This window comes from Nycticebus coucang, chromosome 10 (assembly GCF_027406575.1).
Source record: "Nycticebus coucang isolate mNycCou1 chromosome 10, mNycCou1.pri, whole genome shotgun sequence".
Taxonomy (NCBI): domain Eukaryota; kingdom Metazoa; phylum Chordata; class Mammalia; order Primates; family Lorisidae; genus Nycticebus; species Nycticebus coucang.
This window is the reverse complement of record NC_069789.1, coordinates 86,611,586-86,632,798: the sequence shown is the minus strand read 5'-3', so window position 1 is coordinate 86,632,798 and position 21,213 is coordinate 86,611,586. Positions and strand designations below refer to the sequence as shown.

At 43.6% G+C, this 21,213-nt stretch overlaps 1 protein-coding gene across 3 annotated transcripts in view; it reads right to left on the bottom strand.

The window, feature by feature from the left end:
• Positions 1-21,213, bottom strand: part of TNR (tenascin R) — a 432,007-nt gene that overhangs the window by 191,228 nt on the left and 219,566 nt on the right. For 2 of the 3 annotated variants that reach the window (XM_053607624.1, XM_053607625.1), the window contains exon 2: positions 20,681-20,778. The exons of the other annotated variant lie outside the window; for it this stretch is intronic. The gene's annotated coding sequence lies outside the window, so the exon portion shown is untranslated. The remainder of the gene's footprint in view (positions 1-20,680; positions 20,779-21,213) is intronic. 3 annotated transcript variants of the gene reach the window in all.

Genomic DNA, 21,213 nt, shown 5'->3' with positions numbered 1-21,213 from the left:
TGGCCCTCAGTGACCCCCCTTTCTGTTATTCACACCTTTGTGTTATTCCCTCCCCCAGAGATGGGCTGGCTTTATTGACTCATTTCTAACAAGGAGAATACGGTAGGAATGATGGAATGTCACTTCTGAGATTGGGTTATAAAAAGACTGTGGCTTCTGTCTTTGGGTTCTCAGATAGCTTTGGCAGAAGCCTGCTGCCATGCTCTGCCCACATGGTGAGGAGGCCTTCCATCAACCCCAGGAGTGATCATGGAGGCGGATCTTTCATTTCTACCTTGAGATAACCACAGTCCCTGCTAACAGCTTGATTGCAACCTTGCAAGAGACCCTGAGCCTAAACTAGCCCACTAAGCTGCTTCTAGATTCCTGGCCCTCAGAAACTGCAAGGTAATAGCAGATTGTCATTTTCAGACTTAGTCTGGGGTAACTCATTCCTTAGCTATACATAATTAGTACCATTATGTACTCCAGACAACTAACTCCCTAGTAATCTCCCTTCTAATTCCTACAGTAGCGTGTGAGTTAGCATAGGAACATCATTGTTTCCTAATGATGTGAAGCTGTCCTAGCCCCAGAAATAGATTATAGTTCTTTCAAGGCCAGGACCATATTGGAAAAGTAAGTAGACATTCTTCATAGACTATGGAATTAACTTGAAAGAACTTCCTTGTTTCCTTCTGGAAAACCAGGAGCTATCACTTTGCCAGCGCAATTGTTTCCATTCTCCAGTGCCTAGATTTCTGTGAACCTGCCCTCAAAGTACACATATGGTCCTTCCTTCCACCAGGGGTGTTTTTATTTGATAACAGTAACAAATAAATAAATAAAGTTTTTGACCAAACACTCGAAAGCTTTTTTTCAATTACCTGGTAAGGTTACTTAAGCTGAACTTTGCTGTAGAACTGATCCTTTTCTCTTTTCTTTTTGAATTTCTAGATGGGAGAGAAAATGGTCTTTGGTTGATAAAGGCTGTTCCCTGGCTATCTTTGAGAAAAATGTAATCCACTACATTCTGCGTCTAGTTTTTCTCCTGCCTTCTGAGTTTGTTGACTCTTATCTCCTTTCTGTTTATTTCACGGCTGCCTGGGCACCTGCAGAATTCCTCCCCCTCCCACCTCCTCACTTTCTAGCATTTGTTCATGGCACTTTCAAACTGCCTCACCTCTGATAATCAACTCTGGGGGTAAGAAGAAGCCAGTACAGAGGACAGGCTTCCAGAAAGGGGTATTTTCCTATCCACTCAGTCACTTGGCCTAGCAGTAAACCCAGAGGGTAACAATTCACATTCTCTGATGTTTGTTTGAAAGGGCTGTGTCTAAACTCTTTCTAACAAATAAAGAATGGATGCTTTGTCAAATGTAGAGATCTCTGGATCAGAGTTCATCTTGTACTATAAATTTAAATTTTCTTCTTTAGTAAATGAAACTAAAGTTTTCCAAATAGTGGAGACAGGCTTTATGGTGTGCATTTGTGTGTGTAAGATTCTTTGTAAAAATGTATTTAGGTTTTCCTCTCCTAGGTCCAGTTTCTTGGTTTTGTCTATAAATCACAACCCCATTTTCAAAGTACATTAATCTTAAGAACTGTGCAGACTTTCTCCTAGAAGCAACACACAAACAAACAAACAAACAAACAAATAAAGATTCTAGGACAGAGGCCATCGTATCATGTTGCTAGTGACCAGGCAACACAAATAATCACCATAGTCAAATACAATTCCTATAAGTATAAGCTGTTGGAAAATTCTTAAATGGATCTACAAATGACTGATTCAGGAAGCTATCAAAGGAAGAAATTAGATTAGCATCTGGAATATCAAATCAAAATGGTATATTTGTTCATTTCAAATCAAGTTTATTCTATAAATACAGGAGTTAATCTAGTTTTCCTTAAAGGGCCAGATAGTAATTTAATGAACACATATCCATGCCTCACTTTCCCCTGGAAGTATAGAATTAGCATCCTAGAATTGGCAGGTTGTTTTTCTAGAAAGTTTAGAAAGGATTTTTTTTTTTCCAATGCCTCCATAAATTGTTCAGTTTAGAATTGATATAGATGCACATTGGGGCTGGCTTAGGAGTACTAAAAAAAACCCTAGATGTTTATATGGCAAAAACACCACCAACATAGAGGTGAATATCCCACTCTTGCCTTGCAAAAGTAGATGTAGTAGGTTTTTTAATACAACTTCCTCCCAAATTCAGCCAGGTTTTACTGCCAACAGAACCCTGGTGTGGGCCTGTGAGACTCTCAGCTCTGGGCCTCCCTGGATCCCTTAGCTTCTGTTTCTTTACCAGCAAGCCTCAGAACCCAGTGCAGTGAACAAACAATAAAACAAAGCTCTACTGCTCTTGAAACAGCAGAATATCCACAGCAAATTAATTTAAATAAAGCATGTCAAATATTTGTTTCCATTCAAATTTATAAAATGCCATTTCATTAAATTGTGTTTTCATTTATGTCAGGCAACTGTCATGCCAAAGCTATTTTTTTTTATTATTTTAGAAGTTAGAAAATGTAGGGAAATATACTTCTAGAATAAAACACTGTCATGATAGCAATATTTGAGCTCTGTAATATTGATTTTTTAGTGGAATGATAGATTATTAAGTCTAAAGTTTTATTTTACTGCAATTAAAATAAACATTCATAAAGGGTCTCTGTATCTCCTCTCCCTATGATGTCCCTATGACAACTGCCCGTGGGTGTCTCTGAGAAGGAAGACACCTGGTTCCCATGACTCAAGCACATCTTGTATTAGGAGGCAGGAGTCTGAGCAGATGGAGACAGACATGGATGCTAAGGGAAATAGGGGGCCTGGAGGAGAAGTTAATTTGTGAGCTGTGGGGCAGCCATCCTGACTCTTAGGTATTATTTCTCACACTGCCAAATCTCTGAGAGTTCCCCTTCCCTTCCCCTGACCCCTAAGGAGATGACCATGGACTCTCCATGCGGAAGGACACAGCAATCCTGAACTTTGGGACTGTCTTCTGATATCATTTTCTAGTACACAGTGACTTCTCACCACATAAGCTATTAACACGTCACTTTTTGAAGAACAATGTCTCTCGTTCATTCCTAAAGTCATCAAACACTCTGAGCTGGGTCCTGTAATAGGTGTCACAGTGTAGGATGAGTGACAAACAATCTTGACTGTGGGAGAACTTTCAGTCTAGTAGGTGGACACATTCATGACAAAATAAATTTCAACATAAAGTGGATTTGGTATTCACTCCTAGAAAGGGACTTCTTGGAACAGAACCCTCTTCACCCTAGAAAGAAGCATGTAGAGGGCTAGAGCACCTGGGGAGAGTGGAGCCACTTAAGATAAGCATCCTCTCCAAAGGGGTCCAGATCTCTGATGAAGTAAACAGGGTAGGCACCATCTGGGGGATTTCACTACAACTGATACTTCAATGAACTCGATTCTAAGGATAAATTAGAAAAATTCTCAAAACCGTTATCAGATACTGAAGGTTGCAAAGTTTTCTTTTTTCTTTTTTGGCTATTTGAGAAAAACAATATTAAAAATATGAAAATGGGACTGCAGCCTCTAGTAGAGTCTTAAGCTATCCACCCATAATCTGAGAATTACCCTCCCTCCAACACATGCCTGCAGAGATGGAGGGATGGCCCTGTGTGACTCCAGCCTGAGCCTGGAGTGTCCCCTAGGGGAGGGGACAGCTGACCTGACTTGGATCAATCAGATGCTTTGGAATTGGGAGTAAAAGAGCACTAATCTGTCTTTAGTGTCCTGAGACAAAATACCATGAGGAATTGTGCAGAGTCCATCCTCTGCTCGCCACGTGCATGAAAATACAGAGGAAAGCCAGCCCAGCTCATGGAGAGAAGCAGAAATGAGAGCTGGAGAGAGCTCACCTTGGTGTCCAGTGCCCAGGGCCAGTCCCTCCCTTCCCAACACACCCCCTTTGTCCTTTTGTTCTATAAGACATTTCCTCTTTGAGGTTGGTTTCCTCAACTTGCAACAGAAAGAGGCTTTGCAGTGGGGGCAGGGGGCACCCTCTCTGGTTTAGGGAATGTCCTGCTTAAATGACTGAATGGACCAAGATATCAACCAGTTTTTCACTAGAATGCTGTAAAATTTCAGGCCTGTTTGGTCCCCATCCCATCTTATGCCAACTGAATCTGAATCCCCTAGGGTGGGGGTTCAGGAAACCACATTCTGTGACAAGTTCTCAGGGTGTTCTGATGCTTGCCAGGTTTAGAACTGTGGGATTGCATGATACTCCTTGCAAATGGACTCCTGCTGTGATGCGAGCGCTACCACACAGGATGGTACTCCCCTCACTGGCAGGCATGATTCACATGGGGAAATGTTTCCTTCCATGGGGAGGCAAGTCTAGTAGCTGTGTACTCCTGTCTTGTCTCCATCGCCATATTTACTAGTGACCTGGTGAGTTGCTGAGTTTGGAAGGAGAAGCCAGGCAGATGTAGCCCAGCCTCTTCCTCTTCCTTTTGGGAACTCTCAGATGTATCTTCTTCCCTAGAAATCCTCCCACACAGGCTCTGCCCCTGTCTGCAGAGGGCTGGGGTTGGATAGACCCTCCCCAGTCTAGTGCAGCCATGACTGGTTGCGAAGAAGACCCTCTCATTTCAAGGTTCCATGTTATAGTTACAGGGAAAACTAACACTACCAAATACTAGTTTATCAAGGTGAAGTCTTGATCTGTTGGACTCTTGTACAGAGCCCATCTTCTGCTCGCCATGTGCATGAAAACACAGGCTGGGGAGGGTCTCCCCAAACCCAGCCCCTACAGACAGGGGTGGAGCCTGTGTGGAAGGATTTCTAGGGAAGAAGATAGGTCTCTACCTGAAAACAGTTCTCTACCTGTCCCACTTCTGTGTCTTCCACTTCTGTGATAAATAGGGATGCTATTGATTGGGGCTCCTCAAGACCCCTGCATTGTTACACACACATTTCTAGAGAAGACCACTGCTCAACACCAGAGTGTAAGCTCTTTCCTCCCCCGCCTCAGGGAACCTCAGCAGGAGGGCTTCTCAAACCCACTGTGCATACACCTAACCCTGGGAAGTTTGGGGAAATGTAGATTTGGATTCTGAAGATCCTGGACGGGGCTTGAGTCTATGCATGTCTAAAAAGCTCTCAGGTGACTCTGATGTTGCTGATGGGAGATCCACTTTGGGCCCCAGTTGTATAAAGGACCCCTTCTACCCTGTTTCCCTGAAAATAAGACATTCTCCAAAAATAAGACCTACTTACAGGAAAGATAAGACGTCCCCTGAAAATAAGACCTAGCGCATCTTTGGAGCACACCTTAAAATAAGACACTGTCTTATTTTCGGGAAAATAGGGTAGATGTCCAGAGCTGTATAGGTTGTGATAGGCAAAATAATGAAAATAATGGCCCTTTTGCCATTATTTTCACATTATGTGAATGTGCTACTTACATGGCAAAGAGGAATTAAGGAGTTAAGGCTAACCTTAAGATAGAAAGATTAAGCCATATTATCTGGGTAGTTCCCATGTAATCATAGGGTTCTTGCAAGTGGAAGAGGGAGGCAGAAGAAGAGATGGGAGTGATGGCATGTGAGAAGAATTCAACCAACCATTCAGACTTTGATTTGGAGGAAGAGAGAATGAATCCAAGACTGCGGGCAGCCTACAGAAGCCAGAGAAGGCAAGAAAATGCACTTAGCCCCTCCAGAAAGAGTACAGCCCTGCCAACATGCTGGTTTTAGCCCAGAGAGACCTGTTTCAGACTCCTGACTTACATAACTATTGGATAATAAATTTGTATTGTTTTCAGCCGCTAGGTCTGTGGTCATTCATTACAGCACCAGTAGGAAACTAACACACAGATCTTTCCTTTACAGCAGCATAATCTCTAAGCCTGCAATATTTCAACCAGGAAACCAGCCTGAGAGGTTTATGTATAAGGAACTGCCGGGTAAAAACATACAGTGTTCCTCGATGAAAAATTCTAAACTTTTAAATGCCCAAACTACCAGACTGACGAATGCCCCACCAGGCCTGATTTTAAGTTAAGTGAGCATGACGAGCACGTTGTTAAAAACTCAACCCTGATTAAATCTCTGATGAAGCACAGCATGATAAATGCCGGGTGAGCACGGCTCTGTGAAAACCAAATGCAGTGGGCAGTGCGGGGGAGGCTTCCTATGGAGCTGGAAGCCTGGGCCCAAGGAGGGAGTCCGTGGTCACTGTGTGTCTCAGGCTAACAGCAGTGTCCTATTCCAGGAAGCATCTATCTGTGCTGCCCAGTCTATTCTTTCAGACCTAGTCACTAAAGTGTGGGAGGATTATCCACGCAGTTGTGTTCATATTGCCGGCTTTTGGCAAACCCACTGGTTTGGGGCCAAATCTTCACCAACTGAATTTCAGGTTATGAAAATAAACTTTTCAATTGCTTCTGCCCAGAGGTGGAAAATGAAAGTGTGGCTGCTGGAATTTGTATACATCATGCCATCGGGTTCATTCATTTATTCAATCGTGAATTTCATGTATTCTTTCACTGGCTAGTTCATTCATCAAATATTTGTTATGCATCTTCCAGATGCTCAGCATTGAAAATTTCTAAGGATAAACACTCTAAAGTCTTAGTCTCAAGGAGATGTCAGTCTAGTTGGGGACAAAGACTTGTGCTCCATCTATTGTAGTATTGAGCATTTTGTTCAATAATTCAGCTCTGCTTCCAGAGGCTAAGGAAGCGTGGAGGGAGTATACCTAATTCAGCTGAGATGTGGGAGAGGAGAGGGGGTCAGAGATGGCTGGAGGGGGAGGCAGTGTTTCAGGTGAACTGAAAAAGATGAGAACTAGCCAGGCTGGAGCAGGCACTCTAGTGAAGGAACAGTCTGGTGCCATAAAAGAGCACACAGCATTTTGGACTCAGGTATGGCTGAAATATAAGCAGTCCCCAAGTTACAAGCATCTGGCTTGCATGCAACTCCCACTTAAGAACGGAGGCTCTTAGGGTAAATCCCTGAGTTACAAACATCTGCTGATGTACAACTTGCACTTATCAATGGAAGCTATTATAGGTAATAGGCACATGTACCTGTTCCAACTTAAACATACAAATTTAACTTAAGAACAAACCTATAGAACCTATAGGCTCATAATCCGGGACTGCCTATACAGGTAGTCTGCTACAGGGGCCTAATAAAAGATGAAGCTGGAAAGACAAGCAGGTGACTGGTCCCTAAATGCTGTGTGTGACTTGGTCCAGAAAGTTAGGATGGTGGAGTTGAGTGGAAGGTGTTAAACCGGAACATGATGTGGTCTGATCTGGGTTCTGGAAAGCTCACCCTGGCAGCTGGGAGGAAAGACTCCTACAGGGGAGGGAGGCTGGAGGCAGGTGGGCCAGATGGAAGGGAAGAGGATGTCAGAGCCTGAACAGGGCTGTAGATGTGGACACTCTTTTTAAGGAAACGTCACTTGAAGTTTACTCTAAGTTGGGATGAGAGCTTCGACATTTACTCAGCTCACCTGAAAAAGCATTAAGCACACAGGAGAAAAGTGGCCCAAGTGGAAGGCTGAACGTGGTGGCTGCCATATGTTCCTTTGGCCCCCAAAGAGGATGCACTGAGAAAAGATGGATGCTAGGACTTTGTTTCAATACACGATTTTATATTGTCATCTGTTGTGATTATAGGCTTGGCTCTCTGTTTTTTATTCAGAACCATTTATTCAGAAAATCCCTTATTCAGAATTTGAGTTCATTCCTCATTAATTCAGTGGCGGCTTTCCATAGCCTAGTGATTGAATTACCTAATAGCACCTGCCTGAAATGATTAACATAAGAGGAAGCCAGGGGTTCGTATTTGATACAAATGATTTGTTTCCTGAAGTTGTAATTTTATTATAGGGGGACCCCGTGAATCACCTTTGCAAATGAAGGTAGGTCCTGGCTTCCATGAGGTTCCCCAGGAGGTTAATGAATGATTAGCAGCCAAGAAATGACAACATGGCTTAAAGGGAAGGTGGCATTTCTCAAGTGTTGGGTCAGCATCCTTGGGAAAAGAAGGAATAATTTTTAAAGAACTATGTGGTCCATTTCCTAAGAAAGGTGGTGACTACAGAGAGTGGGAGAAATGACAGAGTTCATGAAATTACTCTCAGACACCCTCAATCTGATTGCTTGAGTTGTTCCCAAGTGGATCAAGCAGGGGTTGAACTTCACCATTCCCCTCCAGGGCCATGAGATAATGCTCTGAGTTTCTGTTTCCCTGAGGCAGATCCAGACAAACTTGTACCAACAGTATTCATGCTTTTCTTCTGAAATGATTACAGCCATATATTAGGACAGTGGTTCTCAACCTTACTAATGCCGTGACCCTTTAATACAGTTCCTCATATTGTGGTGACCCCCAACCATAAAATTAATTTTGGTTGCTACTTCATAACTGTAATTTTGCTACTGTTATGAATCATAATGTAAATATCTGATATGCAGGATGTATTTAGACGACCCCTGTGAAAGTGTCGTGCGACCCCAAAAGGGGTGGTGACCGACAGGTTGAGAACCGTTATATTAGGAGAATCTTTCAGTAAGCTGCTGATCCAAGAGTTCAAGTTGGAGGGAACAGGAAGAATTAGGGCACAGGCTGTTGAGAAATGGTCTATTATTTTGTTTTGCAGACAAAAATTTTTTATTTTTTTTTGAGACAGAGTCTCACTTTGTCTCCCTTGGTAGAGTGCCATGGTGTCATTGTTCACAGCAACCTCAAAGTCTTGGGCTCAAGTAATTCTCTTGCCTCAGCCTCCCAAGCAGCTGGGATTACAGGTGCTCACCACAATGCCCAGCTATTTTTAGAGATGGGGTCTCACTCTTGCTCAGGCTGGTCTTGAACTTCTGAGCTCAAACAATCCACCCCTCTCTGCCTCTGCCTCTGCCTCCCAGAGTGCTGGGATTACAGGTGTGAGCCACTGCTCCCAGCCTACATTTTATTTAGAATACATTGTTTGGCAATTATGCCCATTTTCTAATTTTTCTGATTTGTATAAACATATGGGCATGTATACTACCTACCTGTCATATAAGGGCAAAACTAATTTGTACTTCCAAAAACTTAAGTTGAATGTATGATTTCGACACTTTTTAATTCCTGAGAATCATGAAGAAAGAAATGGTACATCTGAATGTGGGGAGAAAGAGACCTTCAAATACAGCATGATGGGGGCAATCCCTTACCTCTACATCCATATTCCTTCTCATAACTGGAGGTATTGAAATATCTCTTCTGGACATGCTCACTCTCCCCCACCCATCTTCTCCTCCATTCCCCTTGCATATGCTTCAGTTCCTGCACTGCTTCATCCTTCTATTCTAGAGCAAACAGGGTCCTGTGCCCCAGGGATGCCTATTGCCACATTGACATTTTAGAAGTCCCTTACCAGGAGATTGCTAAGTCCACTGAGTGACTCTGCATCGGGGAGGATGCAGGTGGAAGGTAGGCAGCGGGAGGGTAATTTTCTACTGAGAGGGTGTCCCACAGTTAGGACAGATCTACTCAAAGGGTTTGCTTTGGCCTACTCCCAGGAAATACACTTTCCCCACCTTTCCCCTAACCCCTTCCTTGTAAGGCACACAGGTTGACAATAGAAAAGTGGAAAAATCACATGGGGAATTTTTAGAATACAGATTCACAGACCCCAACCCTAAGCAACAGAATCTGATTCTTCATGAGGTGGGACCTAGAAATCTGTGTGTTGTCAAAGCTTTCCCAGCAGTTTTGATGTAGTTGGTCTGAGAGGTGGCATTTAGGTCCCAGAAGCAAGGAACACTGTGCTTCAATGCCACCTCCTCCTTGCACAGATCATGAAACTGTTGGTCTGTCTCTGATCCCCTCAATGCTCTATGTCTTGCCCATGTCTCCCGGATGCCTGACCTGGGTCTGGGATTGTCTGTCTGTCTTCAGGTGGTCTACCCTCTGTGGGTGCTTCCAGGCTGGTCAATGCAGAAACAGCAGCAGCACTGGTGGTCCTGGTGCATGCCATCCTTCCTAGAGCTCAGCACACCAGACCAGCATGAGCTGCTGTGGATACGCTTACCACTAATAAATAGAAGCTAAAGAGTGAGCCCATTTCTCTTTAGAGAAGTTAGCTCCCACTTCTCTACTTTGAATGAGTACTGATGATATAAATAAATATCCCCTCCATTCATGCACTTCTGGAAACTCACAAATTTCCCAGATGTCCTGTTTACACATCTGCTAACAGGAGTATTATATCCCAGCTAATGTGTTGTTATGCCTAATTTAAGATCAAAACTTAGATTATAAACTTGAATCATTACTTCAACCAGGTCTGTTCATCCTGGACTGGCTTCTTGCACAACAAATGCTCTGTACAAGCAAGAGCAGCTGCATTAAAACCAAATAACCCACAGGGCTATGTCTAGTGGACATTCTCAGACTCCCCAGTCCTGGGTCTACAGATATGTCCATGTGGGTCTACACTCAATCCCATCCCTATTCTTACTTCTTCCCTCCCCCCAACCCTAAATACCATCACAAGGCTCCTGAATTTCATGGCAGTCATCATCTTTTGCATTCATGTCATTATCATATTCCAGGGTCCATTAGAACTCCTGCTGTAATGAGAACTTTGGGTGTACCCATTCATTATTTTCCTGGTCACCCCAGCTCTAGCTGTCTTGATGAATGCTCCGCATACAGTTCTTTTGCCTCCATTAAGATGATCATCTCTTTTCCCCCACTCTGTAGTTGTCACCTCATTATAACTCCATTACCTTTTAGCATCATCTACATTATAACTCCATTATCTTTCACAGAGCCACCATTACCTCTCTTATCACCCCCTCTACATTTCAGTTGCCCTCACCTTCTCCTTTACAGCCACCAGCTTTTCAATTACAGGTCCATTATCCTTATTATTACCTCAGTTACAATCATAATTGCTCCCATAACAATTTCAACGTCTTTATCCACCCCTCTACCACGCCAGACCCTGGCCATCTTTGATAAAGCTGCAGACTTCCCCTTTATACACTAAACATATGCTCCAACATCTCCATTAATGTCAGGAGTCCCTTCTTTTTCTTCATCAAATCACCCACGGTAATGTTAACCACAAAAGATCTGCTACTTTCCGTAGCAATTTCACTATTGCCATTGTCACTCTTATTTCGAGCTCGCTTCTCCACCCTCTTGTCTCTTTCTGTAACAGTAGCAGCCAAACAGTAATAATCCTCATATAAAAGATGCCAGTGTCTCCTCTGCACAGTCCTCTGTTGCACTTATCTCTCTGACTCCAAGAATTCTAGGTACCTATGTCTTCTTCAAAGCAGTTCCAGGCCATACTCGTATGACTGTTGATGCGTACCTGCATTTCTGGTCCTCCAGTGTGTGTTTCAGGAAAAGAATTGTTTACAATCATCCTGTTTTGTCCACTCAGTTTTAAGCTCATAGTGGACTATACCTCATTTCCTTCCAAGAGCACTTAGCATCTGGATGGAGCTAGCATTCGGCAAGCATGGCTGATGACTGAATGATTAAATGCAACACCGCTCTTCCCTTATCTTTACAATTACAGTCTATTGCTGTTGCATTGATCACTATCAAAACCTCATTGATATACTCTTTACCATTTCATTACCTCAAGCTCCTCCTCTTTAGGGAGAGATACATCTATGCTTCCATTTCTGGGCCATTATCTCAATAATCATTGTGGTTTTAATCATAGTGGCTCCATTACGAGGCCATCAGGGCCCCTTGATGAAGGAGAGATAGGCTAGGCTGATGCTGGGGGTGTCCCACTTCCCTTCCAGAAGGACCAAAGCTCCCTCAAGGAGTCGGAGCATCTTTACCACCACGTCTGCTATAACCTCTTCCCTAACAAGTATTCATCATTGCACAGGGGATATTGCACTCTAACCTGAAAATGACAGGACTCAAAGTAAAAAAGGTGGCCTTTTGTAAATACTAGGGTCTGGCTATGTGGTCTTGGACAAATCATTCAGGGTGGTGATTACGTGGACTCAAACTTCTAGGGTTCAAATCTCAGTTCTGCCACTTACTAGGTTGCTTGACTTTGAGTACATCATTTTGTTTTACTGTTCATCAATTTCCATATCTGTAAAATGGAGATAATAGCAGTACCTACTCTTACTGGTGGTTGGGAGGAGTAAATGAGTTAATACATATAAAGTCATGAAAACAGTGCTTGGTATATACCTTTATATAAAGCACTCAACAAATCATAACTTCTCTCAGGACCCTATTTTCCCCTAGCTAGAGGATGAGGGTTGGATTGCAATGATCTCTCAAGTCCTAGATTGATCATTTTATGGGTCTGTAATTCTGGTATCAGATGAATAGAGTTCTCATCATTATAGTTCTTAAATCATTTCCCAGCTGTGCTATTCTCTGCTGACTGAGCAGGGAAACGGGGCCCTCCGTTAGCTCGTGGCCACAGCTGTTCTGCATTGGGGATATCTCCAGGCAAGTTCTTCCTAGTACCTAACAGGGAACATGTGGTAGCTTTGCCACTGCTCGACTCAACTTTCACATACATATCTTAAGTCTGCCACCCAGTAAACCACACAAGTAGCCCTTCCCTGCCCTTCTTCTCCTCATTCCACCTTCTATTTTGCTTTCTAGGCAATGCTGAGGTTCCTCAGGGGACGCTTGAATATTCCCAACTTTAATGCTGGAGCTATCCAATTAGTCAGGACTGCTCCAGGCCACATTACCAAGGACACAAAGTTTGATTCTAGGCTTATTGCATCATGATTTTCTTCAGCCTCTCTCACTCTCCTCTTTTTCCTTCTGGCTCTGTTTTCTACCCCTCCTTCTACTTGTGAACCATCCAGACCACCCATCACTTACACTGGTTACTCTCAATCCTTCCTTTCCTAGTAGGGCTCCATGTTCTAAAATCATTCTAAAATCACTTTTCTTTCTTCTCCCATCCTTCTTTTTCCTTCTCTTCTCTCCACTTTCCTTCCCCAGTCCTTAGACAGCAAATAATCTACTGAAATAGTAAGCATTCCAATGTGGCTAAATAGGGAAACCCAGGAGAGGCAACACCTTGACAAGAAAGTATCTCAAAATGGTAGACTTCCATACCCCATGGAAGAAACATCTGTTTCCTTTTCTTCAAGTCTGCAAGACAATGAGCGTGGGGTGGGGAGTAATTTTCAGAGGAGGGAGATTCCCCATGCCAGTCAGAATATACTGTGTTGGCAATATCCTGCTTTCTATAGAACCCTCCTAAAACGCATCTAATATATTGCCTGCAATTTACTGATCTCTCCATTTCCCGCAGAGCCTCCTGGAACCGTCAGCTAATGGAGCCATCTCATCAGTGGCGGAGCTTCTGTGGGTTCTTTACATCCAATTGTTAGGAATATGAGAATTCAGTTGTCAAAGAGCGAGCTGAAGAGTGTGAGGTTTTCAGTGTAAACAGCATTCCTCTCAGGCAAACATGAGGAACAGGATGCTTCGCCTTGTGATTACAGAGACAACAAAAAACGACTGGCTCTAGTCCAGTTCTGCAGAGACGATGGGGACCACAGAAATATTTTCTGCCTCTAAATTGCTGGTCTTTGGCCAAGGCAATCCAAGCGTTGGCACATATGCCCAGGGAGATGTGAGGACACTGTGGACGCTGCTCCACCATCACCGTAGTCAACAGCTTCTTCCTTTTTCTATTTTCTTTTCCCCCTCCTTTTGGTCTTTTTCCTGTAGTCTAGGGTGTCATGCTTATATGGCCTTCCTGGGTCAGTGTCTCTTTATTTTCAAGGTTCAGCTGCATGTGATGACCTCTCCCATGATGTGTCCTCCGGTCCTCTCCACTGCCCTGAACCCTTTGGCACATGCCTTATTTCAGCTTTCAGTACTGGAACAAAGCCAGTGCCGAGGCGTGGTAGTTAGGGCTTGATTATGTTGTCATGCATTGCTATGCTGTTTGTTTTCTGGGTTTAGAATTGCCCTCTTGACTAAACTCTGAGTTTTCCTGATAGCAAGAAGTATTATATATATTTCTTTTGTGTGGTCTGTGGTGCATGCTGTAGGGACCAAGGCCCTTGGCACTCCAAAAGTTCACTAAAAAAATCACTGACATGAGGCAGATGGATTAATAGAAAGGGGCATACAAATTTATTTAATGTGTATACATGGGAGCCTGCAGAGTGAAGACTCAGCCTTCCCAATGGGCCTCATGTCAGTGATTTTTAAGTGAACTGTTAGGAGCCAAGGGCTTTGGTCCCTACATGCCTTTATGCTCGTGTCAAGTTTAAAGGCTTGCTAACTGCCTTCTACCCCTTTCTCTTATTTTCCCCTCATCTGCCTTGCATTTCCTTTCATCCACCCTCATCAGCTTCCCATTTTCTTCTCTCCTACCTAAATGCCACAGGCTAGTGACACTCATAGCCACTGCCTAAGTGTTTTTGGCACAGTCCTGGGTTAGGAGATTTCTGATTTCTGTTCTAGGAGCCCATGAGTGTGCTAAAGAGTGAGAACTTGGGTATCACAGTAGATAGTGCTGACTCACAGCCCATCCATGATTTGGCAAGAGAAAGAGAGAGAACGATAGAGAGAGAGAGAAAGAGACTAACTTCAAGGTTAGAAGAGCTATCACCAATCAGGGCCACATATAAAGAAATGCTATCATTAAATTGTAAGCACCAGTTAACTCCTTCCAACATATTTGTTAACTATATTGTAGATACTTCCATTCGGGGAAAAATTTGGACAATTTAAATTTGCTTTTATGACATTCCAAAAGGTGATTTCACATAAGCTTTTTCACTATAAATATGGGTCCTGCTTATGATCAATTCTCATCTGTATGTTGGAAAGCAATTTCAGTGAGTACTTAGCTTAATCAATTTGAATCTGCGCATTGACCTTCGGGATTCAGTGCGTGGGTCCCATTATGCAGTGTGCACCGCAATTCTGTCTCTTTAGACAGCATATTTCTCAATATTTGTACACGGCTTTCATACTCAATCAATGCAATCATCCACTCCCTCCTTTCAACCCCTTCCTTTGCCAGGGGAGGTGAGACCCAAGATCCTGCCACTTGAGTGTATTAGCGAGTACTTGTTCATTTCCCTGAAACCCAGAGAACTACAAAGATAGTGGGCATCGTGGGATAATAAAAATAATGTGAAAAATAATTTTTTTTATCAGCTTGTTTACACAATTATGTAAATGATGAGCACTTATACATGGCTGATTCCTCAATTATTCATGGTTTGAGGCTCTTGAAAATTCAATTCAACTAAATAACCTTTTCTGTGGCTCTTACAATGAGCAAGGTACTGTAATGTGAGAAAGGAGAGACAAAGAGACAATTTGATAAGGAACATTAAAGAAATGCACAAATGACTATAATCCAGGTTGAATGAGTGCAATAAGCAAAGGCCCACCCAATACAGGCTCTGAGGGTGCAGAACAGCTGAGATAACATCTTTCCTGGTGGACTTCTGAAGGATGATGCTATGTTAGGATCTGCTCTTCTACATCCCCAGCACGGGACATTTTGGTGGAGGCCCCTATCATCCCTTATCTGGACTCTAACTGCGGCTTCCTGAATAATCTTTCTAAAGACCATCTGATTATGTCACTCTTGACTTTAAACCCTTCTGCTTTACCATTGTCTGCAGGAAAGAGTTAAAGTTTCTCAGTTTCTCAGGCAAGAGCACACAAAGTCTAGATGTCTGCCGTCCTCTGCAGCCTCAACACCTCTTACGTCTAGCTGCATAGTCCCATCTACATGTCATGCTGCTTGTGCCCCGCAACCTCAATGACCTTGACCATTCTGTTTCTTCCATCTGGACTGGCTCTACTCTCCTTTTCTCTTCATAGGGTGCCCACATGTCTGGAGAGCTCCTATGACACTTTCCTTGCTGTCCCCTGTCCCCAAACAGGGCTGGGGATGCTCATCATGCCTCTCTCTAGTGCAAAGCTCCTCATCTCACTACCCCCACTGCTTTGTGATTTGGGGTGGGGGGAGGCACACCTGCCTTCTTTGTAAGACTGTGTCCTCCCTGTGGTCAGGATTCCGACTGAGTGTGCCACATAGTATTTGCTCAATGCATATTGGCCAAGCTGTGTGGCATCTGTTGCATGGGTGGGTAGGATGCCTTGCTTTTCATAGAATTAAGGGATGCATAAATAGTGAGAAATGAATTATTCTCACTATTTATTCTTCCACCGAATTCGGGATAAGTGAAGGCAATCAGGAGTTAGGAAATTAAGGGAAAGTTGTTTCCATTTGTTTTAATGGAGACCAAGTCTCGTCGATAAACAGAAGAAAAAGAACTTGCAGAGAGTGGGAGGAGAGCTAAGTGGGGAAAGGGGCAGTGGGTAGATCAGGCTCTCGAGGAGGTAGGTAAGAAAGGCATTAAGAACTCCATGGCAAAGTTAATCTAGGCACAGACGAGGGACACTTTTCTCTGCAGAGAGGCAGGACAAAAGCAAATTAGGGAGGACGATTGTGCACAACTGCTCTAAGAAGACAAGTGAGGCTGAGAAAGCATCTTCCACGTGGCCCAGGCTCAGAAAGGGAGAGGTGAGCTGGCACCATGTAAATGGCCCAATGGAGGCACCCAGTACCATTGAATTTTCACACATAAACCACAAGATGTTGAGAGGAAACAAAAATACTTAAAACATACTTGAACACGCAATGGCCTCTCAGACAATATGCTCTTTATGAAGTGGAGCCCAGTGGGATGGAAGCTTAATCCACCATGCAGGTGCGCCTCAGCAACAGGGTCTATGGGGACTCCTTCTGACGGGCCTCTTTTCTCTGACTGGTCAGAAGCTTGGGACAGAGCCAAACACTGCAGCTCCGCCCTTTGCCAAGCTTCTTCATCTGTTTTCATCATGTGGCCCAAACAGCCACTTACATGCAAAACGTACTTTCTGATCCAAGCCACAGTTTAAATGCATTACAGATAATTTACTCCTGAGTGGCGCCTGTGGCTCAGTGAGTAGGGCGCTGACCCTATATACCGAGGGTGGCGGGTTCAAACCCGGCCCTGGCCAAACGGCAACAAAAAATAGCCGGGTGTTGTGGCAGACACCTGTAGTCCCAGCTACTTGGGAGGCTGTGGCAAGAGAACTGTCTAAGCCCAAGTGCTGGAGGTTGCTGTGAGCTGTGCCACAGCACTCTACTGAAGGCAAAAAAGTGAGACTCTGTCTCTAAAAAAAAAATAATAATAAATAAATGAAAATAATAATGATAATTTCCTCCTGACACCTAGAGGTCTGGGGTCAGTCTGGGGTCACTCTTGGATTCACAGGGTTTGCCCACTCCCAGGCCCGCCTTCTCCAGCTGGCTCCTTGGTGCCCTTAGCTTGCCCACCCCAGTGCAAACGTGAGGTTTCAGGGCAAGTTCAGCTTTCCGAAAGGCTGTAAGAGCAGCGACATTTCTTGAGTATTCCAAAAGGAAGCTTAAATCCAGGGATACTTCTTTAATGACCACCTGCATCCAGAAGGGCAACCCACATTTTTAGCAGTTTCAAAATGTAATTCTGGGGCAGCGCCTATGGCTCAAAGGAGTAGGGCGCAGGCCCCATATGCCAGAGGTGGCGGATTCAAACCAAGCCCCAGCCAAAAACTGAAAAAAAAAAAAAGAAAAAAAAAGTATAATTCTGGTTTGGTTGGAGGAAAGCAGAAAGAGAAGACAACTCTTTTTTCTGTGTTTATAAGAATGCCCTTACCTCGGCATTGAACCACCTATGTTAACCTTCGTTTTTCTTTTTTCAGTCCCTGTTCTGTTATTACCTTTTTTTAAATTACAAAAGGGTATGAAATTGGAAGGCTATATACCATGTATTTATCTTGAGAAGTATATTTTTGTTCCTGTGGAATGAATCCACTCCTAAGGGCCACGGAGGGTGCTCAACATTCAAGAAATGACACATTTCTATTTCTGATAGTTTTATATTATTTTTGACCAAAGTCAGGCATTAGCAAGATTAATATTGAATTAAATGACTAAGTTACAATTGTTCAATAAAGGCTGTTGCCTGGAACTGAAAGTTATCAGAGGATGATGAGGAATGTAGAGAGAAGTTTTCCATGGATTGTCATAATTGAAAGATAGAATTCTGTCCTGGAACCTTCCTCCCAGCTTATCTTTTTTGGAAAATGCATGGTCATGGAGACATATTGATACATAAAATCATAGACCTTTTTTGGCGAAAGGGACTTTATAAATACACAGAAGCCCAAGCTGTAGGCCACAAAAGACCATGGGGAAAGGTAGTACAGTACTTCAAAATCTGTCTGCAGTCCAGGAAGCTGGGAGCTTAGCTCCCCAAATATCACATTTATCTCAATTTGGCAAGAAGCTGAAAACCTATCAGGGACCATTTAAATTCTAATGTTATTAAGGGCTCATCTAATCAGATTTTAAAATAAGCTGCTTGCAAACGCATGGGGAATGAAGGTAAGAGAGACGCGAGGCAGTCAGGCCTGCCTGCGAACGCACCTCGGTTTGAATTGCCAAAGAGCCGTGAGGGGACCTGGCTGCCTTCCTGTTTGGTATCCCTTGCAATTCTGCCATCAAACTGTGTTAGTGAAAAGTGATTTGTTAATGCACGGGGGAGGGCTAATCTGGACAGGCTGCGTTCTCTTGTGAGGTCAATCGGACACATGTGACAAGGCTTGGCAGGGAAAGATAGAATGGCTTCTGTGCCAGGAGGTGGCTTTGAGATTTAACCAGCAGAGCAACTGGTGCTTCTACATTCTATCTCTGCATGCTGCATCCTGTAGGCTTCTGAAAAGTTGCACCCTCCTGGGAGCTGGCAGGACTCACTACCCTCCTGGCCCCACGACGGTTGACCTTGCTTTCAAGGTAGGCCCCTCACATCCATGTTGGGTTTGACTGTCACTGGGCCCAGACTCCCACCAGCCCTGGATGGAAAGGGAGTTGACCATGGTGGGCCTGTGGCTCTAGTGTGATCTGAGATTCCCTCAGGCCCTGCTTTAAACACCAAGTCCATCTTGTTGTTCATGAACATTCTCGAATTCCACCTGTAGATTGATTACCAAGCATAGGACCAAGGGCAGGTCCTGGCTGCTGGGGTAAGACTGGCTCTAGATGTGATGATGACCTTTGTCCTCAGCAATCTTCTTCTCCCCATCCCTGCTCCCTGCACACTACTCTCAGGACCTCTGCAGAGCCTCATCCAGGCTGGGAAGGTCGTGGGCCTTTCCCTGCATCCTTCCAACCCATCCACCAAAAGCCACAGACATCAGGGCTGGGTGAAAATATGAGGATGCCCTTGTCATACTCATAGATTGATTCACATTTCAACCAATATTCTTTCAATATTTATTCCATATCCATTTAGAGGAGGGTGATGGCACCGCAGTTCTCATCCTCCCATCGAATCCTTACTAGGAGTCAGTTTAGAGACTACATGTTTTTATTTAAGCAAGATCTTTGGGTTTGGGAAGTTTAAATGCCCCTGGCAAGTGGTTTGTCAAATATTCTTTTATCTCCACAAGTACTGTGCAGGGGGCTGGTAAGTAAAAAATTTCCATCTTACTGTTCTTCTAGTGATGCTTTGTGACAGGTACCTCAAGTTGCTGATTTACCCTGTTCCAACTCTGCTTGGTTGCAGAGAACTTGATCTCTACCAGCTGGTGGCCTTAGAGACAATAAATTAACCAATTCACCCTTGAGAGTAAATGGCTGATAGCCACCTGCTTCATGCGATGTTGTCTTTCCTGACTTTTCAAATGGACTGGGTTACTTGGTTGTCAAGTGTCAGGAAGTGCGGCAGAATGCTGCCAAACCTATTCTGAGCTGATTCAAACTTGGGGTTTCAGGAAAGCCTTGTCTTATGTCCCTAGAGTACCATGAGGGCTGCTGAATGCATGACCCATCTGAGGAGGTGACTTAATTTTTCCTGAACAAACTTCAGCAACTGTATGAACAAATAAAGAGGAAAGGCTGGTGGGTACCATTGTTTTGTACCATAAAAAAGGGCCACACCTGTTTGAAAAGTTCTCAGTTTCAGTATATCAAGTTTGAGCGCCTGGGAAAGTTATTAAGGGAGCAAAATATTCACTGTGCCTGCCAACTCTGTGAATCCTAACAGCCTCCTCCTGTGGACCATTTTTTAGAGGTTATTATTTCAACCTGAAAATTCTTCAGACATATATATGTGGTATGAAAAAGGAATTAGGAAAGCTTTTAAATTAAAAGAAATAAAACGACAGGTTTTTCCTCCAGCCATATAGTTATGGATAGAGATAAAGAGATGGATATTTTTTCATGATACTGTATTAGGGGTTTTGGAACTCTAGGAATTTTAGAGTTAGACTGGTGAATAATTCAGCACTGATTCATGCGGGCCCAGTGCAGGCGCAGGTGGGCTGGAATCAAGTCTGGCTTCTTGGAGGGACCATGCACAGTAACCCACTTTTTATTACCAACTGCTTCATGAAATGCATTTCAGAAATATTTTATGAGAAGCCAAATCTTGGTACCCAGTTTCTGCAGCTTTTTAAGAGGCAGTTTGAAGCCTAGAGGAGCTGAGGCTGTTGACCACCTCATTTCAGGGAGACTATCCCCAGGCTGTTGTTTCAGTGACAAAGGGTCCTAACCCCCTGGGAGTATGCAGTTACCAGTGAGAGGCCTCAAACTAGCCACGGCAATAATGAATGATAAAAGATTCACAGAAAATGGTACCTCTTCTGACGCTTTCTTCCAGTTTTCTCTTTAATGCACCCTTTATTTCTAACTCCAACAGAGATCTGCCCTTTCTGCAGGTGGAATGATGCGGCCACCTGAAACAGAGATAAGGGAGGGAGTAAATGCATTAATGCTTCAAAATAAGGAACCTCCAACCCAAACACCGTATTTCCTTTAAAATACATTTGTAGGTATGCCACGTATATTTCCAAACCCAAGAAAATTGTTCCTTGAGTTATTTTTCCCTCCAGAAAGTTTTCTTTATTTTATTAATTTTTTTCATTCTCATAGCTTTGCAGTAATAGGGTAAATATTTGAGCTAAAAATTCTACAGGATGAGTATAAACCCAGAAATGTGTTTTATATAACAAACTTGAGATCTTGGAAGTGGCTGTAGTCACGTGCTTAGACCATCTGTTTAAGATGCTTCCTCCTAGAAGCCTCCCATCTGAACACCTCCCATCTGAACCTCTCCCCTCCAAACCTGAGCCTCTCTTATTCTCCTAACGTCCTTGTCACTCTGAGCATCC